The sequence below is a fragment of the Bactrocera latifrons genome, unplaced genomic scaffold, assembly GCF_001853355.1.
Source record: "Bactrocera latifrons isolate USDA-ARS-PBARC rearing strain unplaced genomic scaffold, ASM185335v1 scaffold_124, whole genome shotgun sequence".
NCBI lineage: Eukaryota > Metazoa > Arthropoda > Insecta > Diptera > Tephritidae > Bactrocera > Bactrocera latifrons.
In genome coordinates, this window is record NW_017534675.1 from 897,594 (window position 1) to 903,828 (window position 6,235).

The window sequence follows — 6,235 nt, forward strand, 5'->3', positions numbered from 1 at the left end:
AAAATTAAAAGTTTGAGTGTGACTAAAAGACAGAAAGAAAAGTTTTAGAGCCATAATACTGCTTCGATCGATTTAATGGAATARGTAAAACGGTTGAAAAAATAACGAACCAATAATAACGGCATTTTGTTACAGTATACAAGTCTATTAAATTCTTAAAACCCCTATTTTTATGGAAAAAACGAGGGAGAGTAGGATTATCCCTTATTAACTTCATAACAAACTCTGCATTTCGGAATATGGCTTAATGTATATAATATTCATATAAATAAATATTCAGGCATGGCACTAGATAAATATAAACTGTTAATATTTTAATTCATGTTTCGTTTGAGATATGTACTCATAAATATGTATATGCTAAAATAAAAAGATGTTAAAAAGGTTGAAAACAAACTCACCCGCTTGATTGAGTAATTTGTTTCAATATATTTTGGAGCATATTATTTTATTGTTTACTTGGAATTAAACACTTAACCTTTTACACATTTTAGAACACGTTTCTATTTTCTTACATTATTACTTTTTTCTTTCATTTTCTTTTAGATTGCGGCACTATTTTTYATTTTATTACTCACAACTTTTTTGATTTATACGAAGAAACTGCACTATTTTATTTCTTTATTACCCTTTTTTTCATCTTAATTACGACACTGCACTATTTTTGATTACTTTTGATTTTACTTTTAATTTCAACTTCTATTTTATTTATTTATTTCTTTCTTTTTTCCATATAAATACGGCAGTGCACTTTTTAACTATTATTTACTTTTTTTCTGATATAGTATGTACGTATGTATACGAAGAAAKTGCAACATTTTTTATCCTTTTGATTTTATTTTTCATTTCGACTTCGAATTTGCATTTTTTTATTACATTATTACGCTCTTTTTATCAATATAAATTACGATACTGCACAATTTTTTATTATTCAYATATTTTTCACATATCACAATTTTTTCATAGCATTAAGCAAATCACATTTAATTTTGAATTTTATAGTATATGCTGAATGCAGCAAATTTGGATTATCATTTAGTTTTTAMTAAAAACACAAATATTAACTTTAATATTCATTCAACATTAGGAGAGCCCGTGCACAACATTGTCGCTTTGTCTTCTTCTCCAATTTGCATGTTTGTGCATGTTGTAAGTAACTGGCTACGTTTAAAAAGCCCGTAAACGACATTATCACTTTARCATTTTGCATGTTTGTGCATGCTGCAATACCTGCATGTTTGTCGTGAAATGACATCGTGCTTTTGAATTTTCACTTTGTCAATGAATTTTGTTTGTGCACCGAATGCATTCACAAATGCATATTATTCTCATTTGCGATATTTTTATATTTTTGCATAAAAACATATATGCAAACATTGAATTTTACTTTCAACCACAGATTAATAACTACTGAGTAGCTTTATTAGCAAAACCTTGCATTTGATGCTGAATTTAACACGAATTTTGATGCTTGTAAGGCAGCCACATTTGACAGTCGACTAAATTAATTGAYGCGAAGAACGGAAACTGTCAAAATATGCTGGAAAATGATAGAGTTGCTGCATGCTGAGTAGGAAAGGGAATTAAAACGCAGTCGTTAATGCAGTGCGGATAAAAGCTAAGCCGTTATATTAGTATATTTGTGTTTATATAGAAAATAAAATGAAATGGAATTAAATAAAAGAATATAACAAACTAATTTTTTTTAAATTAAATTAATTCAACACTTTGTTATCGACGACTCTTTCAAAATAGTTTAATTTGCTTGAACTGCCTTATCAACAGCTACAATCCTAAATATTTTCCTCAACGTGTGCAGCCCTGCTTCTGTTGTAATTCCTTTTGACAGTTCCGTTATTTGACGAATATACATACATACGTACAGTATGTACGCATACGGCGAATTTGCATAAAGTGAAAATAGAAAACCCACGCGGGATCTCATGAAGTTTATTCGTTTAAAATTAAGTGAAGTATTTTCCGTATAAAAAAACTAAATAAATAGTAACGTACGCGGTTTTGCTGAATAGTTTAAATAAAGTCCATTTAAATTTGTAAAGCAACGGTCACACGTCAACGCGAATTGGTTTTTGTAAGTCAAAAATAAGGCAATATTGTATTTTCCCTTATTTCCCTATTTATTAACTTTTCCTACAATTGAGGTTATGTCCAATTACGAGCTACATTTTAAAAAGTTTAGGTTATGTTTGCATTTCAGACGTCATATTCGATATAACCGAGAAAGTTTAGAAGATTAAAAAAAAAAAATTAAAATTGGAGATCTGCTGTTGATATACTCCAAAAATGTTTAAGAAATGATGCATATACTTTTTAGTATAAATTAAAAAGATCACCGAATTGTCTACATACATAAACTCCAATTTTATCTCCAAAAATAAACAAAATGTGCCTATACATACATCACATGAAGTCGCTTCTGTAAGCACTGCTAATTTTATTCTATAGTAATGTRTATTTTTTTATTTATTCCTTTGAAATTTTTAATTTCATATTGATAAGTTTCATGTTTTGAAAGTTTTGTAGAGAAGGCAAAATATTACTGTTTTCAATATGGAGATGACAAAGTTTTAATTTATATTTCTTTAAGATAATATGATATTAAAGGGTCATCCATTTTGAGGTTCTCTAKTTTTTAAGGAAAAARTACAGAAACTTCAAATTTAACGACTGGTAACTGGCGTATGACACGCGTGATGTTTTGCTCCAAGACCTGAATCGAAGCGGGATTAACCGCATTGATTTTGGACTTAAGACCACAGGAAAAATTTTAACGATGTAATGTCAAACGATATTGGTGGTCAATCGACCGCCCCAAAACGTGAAATTATCCGGTCGCCGAAGYCTTCTCTCAAGAAATCCATTGATTGATGCTATGTGTGGGAAGTGGTAAAACCAAATATCGCCGAAATCACGAGCCTGTGTACGTGTGATCATTTATCTCTTTCTTACACGGTACGCTATGTGCATGCGTTAGTTTCCGCAACAAATCCTTCAATGTATTGGAGTTTCGGTTGACACTTAGTCCCGCCACATAGAGCAATATCTATRACAAAACTATGACTATGCAGGCCTAATAACCATACACGTTTTTTAATCAAATAATTCAATCTTTTTCCAAAAATATTTCAGTTTATTTTTCTTAAATAACTCAATTGTCGTAAAAATGTTTGCAATATTTGTTTGTTTTACCTACAAATTGCCAAAAATGCCAATATTCCCACTTTCTAATGATAAAAATTGTTCKCCTGTAATTTAGCATAATTTCAAATATTATTTGGACTCTGAAAGCAAAATAATTCATTTAGTTGCAAGGCATTCTCAACTCTAGTATACAGAAGTTATAATACCCTTCTTATAAATAATATCAGTACTTTTATTTTGAACGATCGATTGGAATGAAAACTAAATGCTATAGTGCTCCGATCTAAGCAATTAGTCGGTCAACAACTCATGTAAAATTTCTTGAAGATACATTGTCAAATAAAACAGGTTTTTATACCAGAACTTGATTTTGTTCGGGACAGACAAACAGACGTGTAYGACTGAAACAACTCACCTCGTCACGCTTATAATATATGTTATATATATACCTTAAAGGATCTGAGACATTTCATTTTAAGTGTCACAAACTTTGTGGCATAAAACCAGTTTTATTTAATTTCGCTCCGGCAATTGCATTAAAGTTACGTATACGCACAGGTATTTATAAGAACTAACAGAGATTGATAAAAATTTAAATACAGAAATTATTTAATGACATTATAAAGAAATCATTTAATAAAATAAAATAAGAAGATTTTATGACGCTTTGCACTCTTCATGTAAAATTACTTTTGAACTACCTATAAAAGAGAGCAAATGACGCAAAATATACGCACAAAAATAATGTCATATGCGTAAATAGAGTTATAAAAACAAAAAGAAAAATAARCAAATAAATAAAGCTTTGTTCGCCGCCACTAATTTGAATAGAAAACCATCGAGGTGTAACTGGCGCCAATACGAAGGTGAAGATGCTTGGCAATGAAAGTGTAACGCCAAGCTTAAGGTTATACAGCTATGTACCTATGTATTGTATTGTAGCGCCTTTTGTTGTCATGACAGGTAAACAAGTGATTAGAGTAGAAAAGGCATTAATTTACGCAGCAAACGCGTTCAAGTGTAAGGGTTTTAAACGGTAACGTACCTGGAATAGTACACCAGCACGCCGCCAACACCACCCAAGCCCCCCGCTATAATCACAGAAGCTTATTTTCGCTACATATATACATAATCGCACTCACCTTAGCAGTCGTCAATTTGCATATACATACAAAGGCAGTTTGGTATGCGAGTTTGGTATTGATAGACGAGGGTACAAATCATTTAAAAATATCAAAATTCGAGAAAATCAAATTTTACTGAGCATAGCAGGTTGGTTGTTTATGTGACTACTACTGCGACACTGACTACTGGTTTGGTCTGTCTGGTTAGTGGACTGTAAATTTAGTTGACGGTATTTCCTGGTATTTACCTCCAGAATTCTATTGAAATAGGAAAGGCGATAGGACGCTGTTATTTCATATACTTAGTAAACAAATTTTCTAATTGGGTTAATTTGAATATTATTTGATAACTTGTTAAGCAAAGCATATTGTTGGAAAAATGGAACTAAATTCTGTTTAGAATTTCAATTGAATGAGCACAATTGTTTATATATTTAGTGAATATATTTATGAGTGCTATGCAAATAATAGCATCATTGGTTCCTAGTGGATGTTCTTCTCTAAAAATAGTATCCACATTTAATCAGCAGTCGTGTCTTTAATTTATTTCCATTTCACTCGGCCTTTCCCTTACGTTAGACTAGGTAAGATTATGAAGTCGACCTTAACAAGGATCTCACTTGAATAGCTTAGAACGCTGGTTCGTWGTAGTACCTAAAACTATTAAATAATAGATCACGAGACCCTAACAAATCGACAAAGCACTTTCAGCCCATCATAAATTCGAGACGGCTAATCTGAGTTTTTAGTATGTCTCCTAGAAGGTAATGCCGATATGTCTTGCCAAGGCTTGACAATGGCGAAGAAATTGCCTGGATGTTTCCACCTCACCCTYCTCCATAGGTTAGGTTAGATTAGTTTATTAGACTAGGCGGACCGGCGTGGTTTTCAGCGAAGAGGTCTATAGCTGGAAAGTTTAGCACTACTTTAAGAGCCGCCGTTGAAGTAGTTCTTAAAGCTGCCGTTATGCACAGCGCATTGAACCTCTGAATGCTTCCCATTGGCTACCCGTCGGTAGGATTTCGTAAGCATGCCCACCATAATACTGCACCRCAAAGCAGAATTGATCTTACAATAGCTATGAAGGACCAATACATAAGGGAGAAGAATTTGGTAGCGTCTCTCACTCTTTTTCCACATTGTCCTTTCACAGCAGTAGGATGTTTGAGTGAGTGTTGTATCCCATTGAACGAAGGGAATCTCCATGGATGGATTTTGTATTTTCTTGCGAACACAAGTAGATCCGATTTCTACAGATTTAACCCCAAATCCGACTGACTAGGTCATGTCGCGCGAATGGATAAAAATATTCCAGCTCTGACAGTATACAACGCCGTACCTGCCAAGTGAAGCAGAAAAGAGGAAGACTTCCATTTCGTTTGAAAGATCAGATGGAGAAGGACTTGGCTTCACTGGGAATCTCCAATTGGGACCAAACAGCGAAAATAAATAACGACTTTCACACTGTTGTAAACACCGCATAAAACTCGGATACTTCATTTATTTCCTTCAAAAATTTGTCTGTGTATTCTTAAGATATGTATAAATATTCCCCAAAGTTTTATCATTTAACAGAAACGTGGTAAACTCCATAAAATCTTATATATACGCATAACCAGGTCGAAAATTATTTAGAATTGCAGATTTATTAATTTTTAATATATTTCTAAACACACCAGTGATGAAAATTTACCTACACATACACCCAGCTTTTCACACACCTTATACACAGCGTGCATTATATGAAGGTTAAAGTACAAGAGTTTTCCAGCTAAAAGCTGGAGTCTCTTTTTAATTTATCACTTACTTTTTTTTTATTTTGCACCGCGGTTGTTTTAATGCACTTATTTCAGCGACGATATTTAATGCGCGGACAACAGGTCCACCAGTTGAACACACACACATGCTAATACGTGTAAGTTACTGTGTGTGTAACTTAATTTGTATGT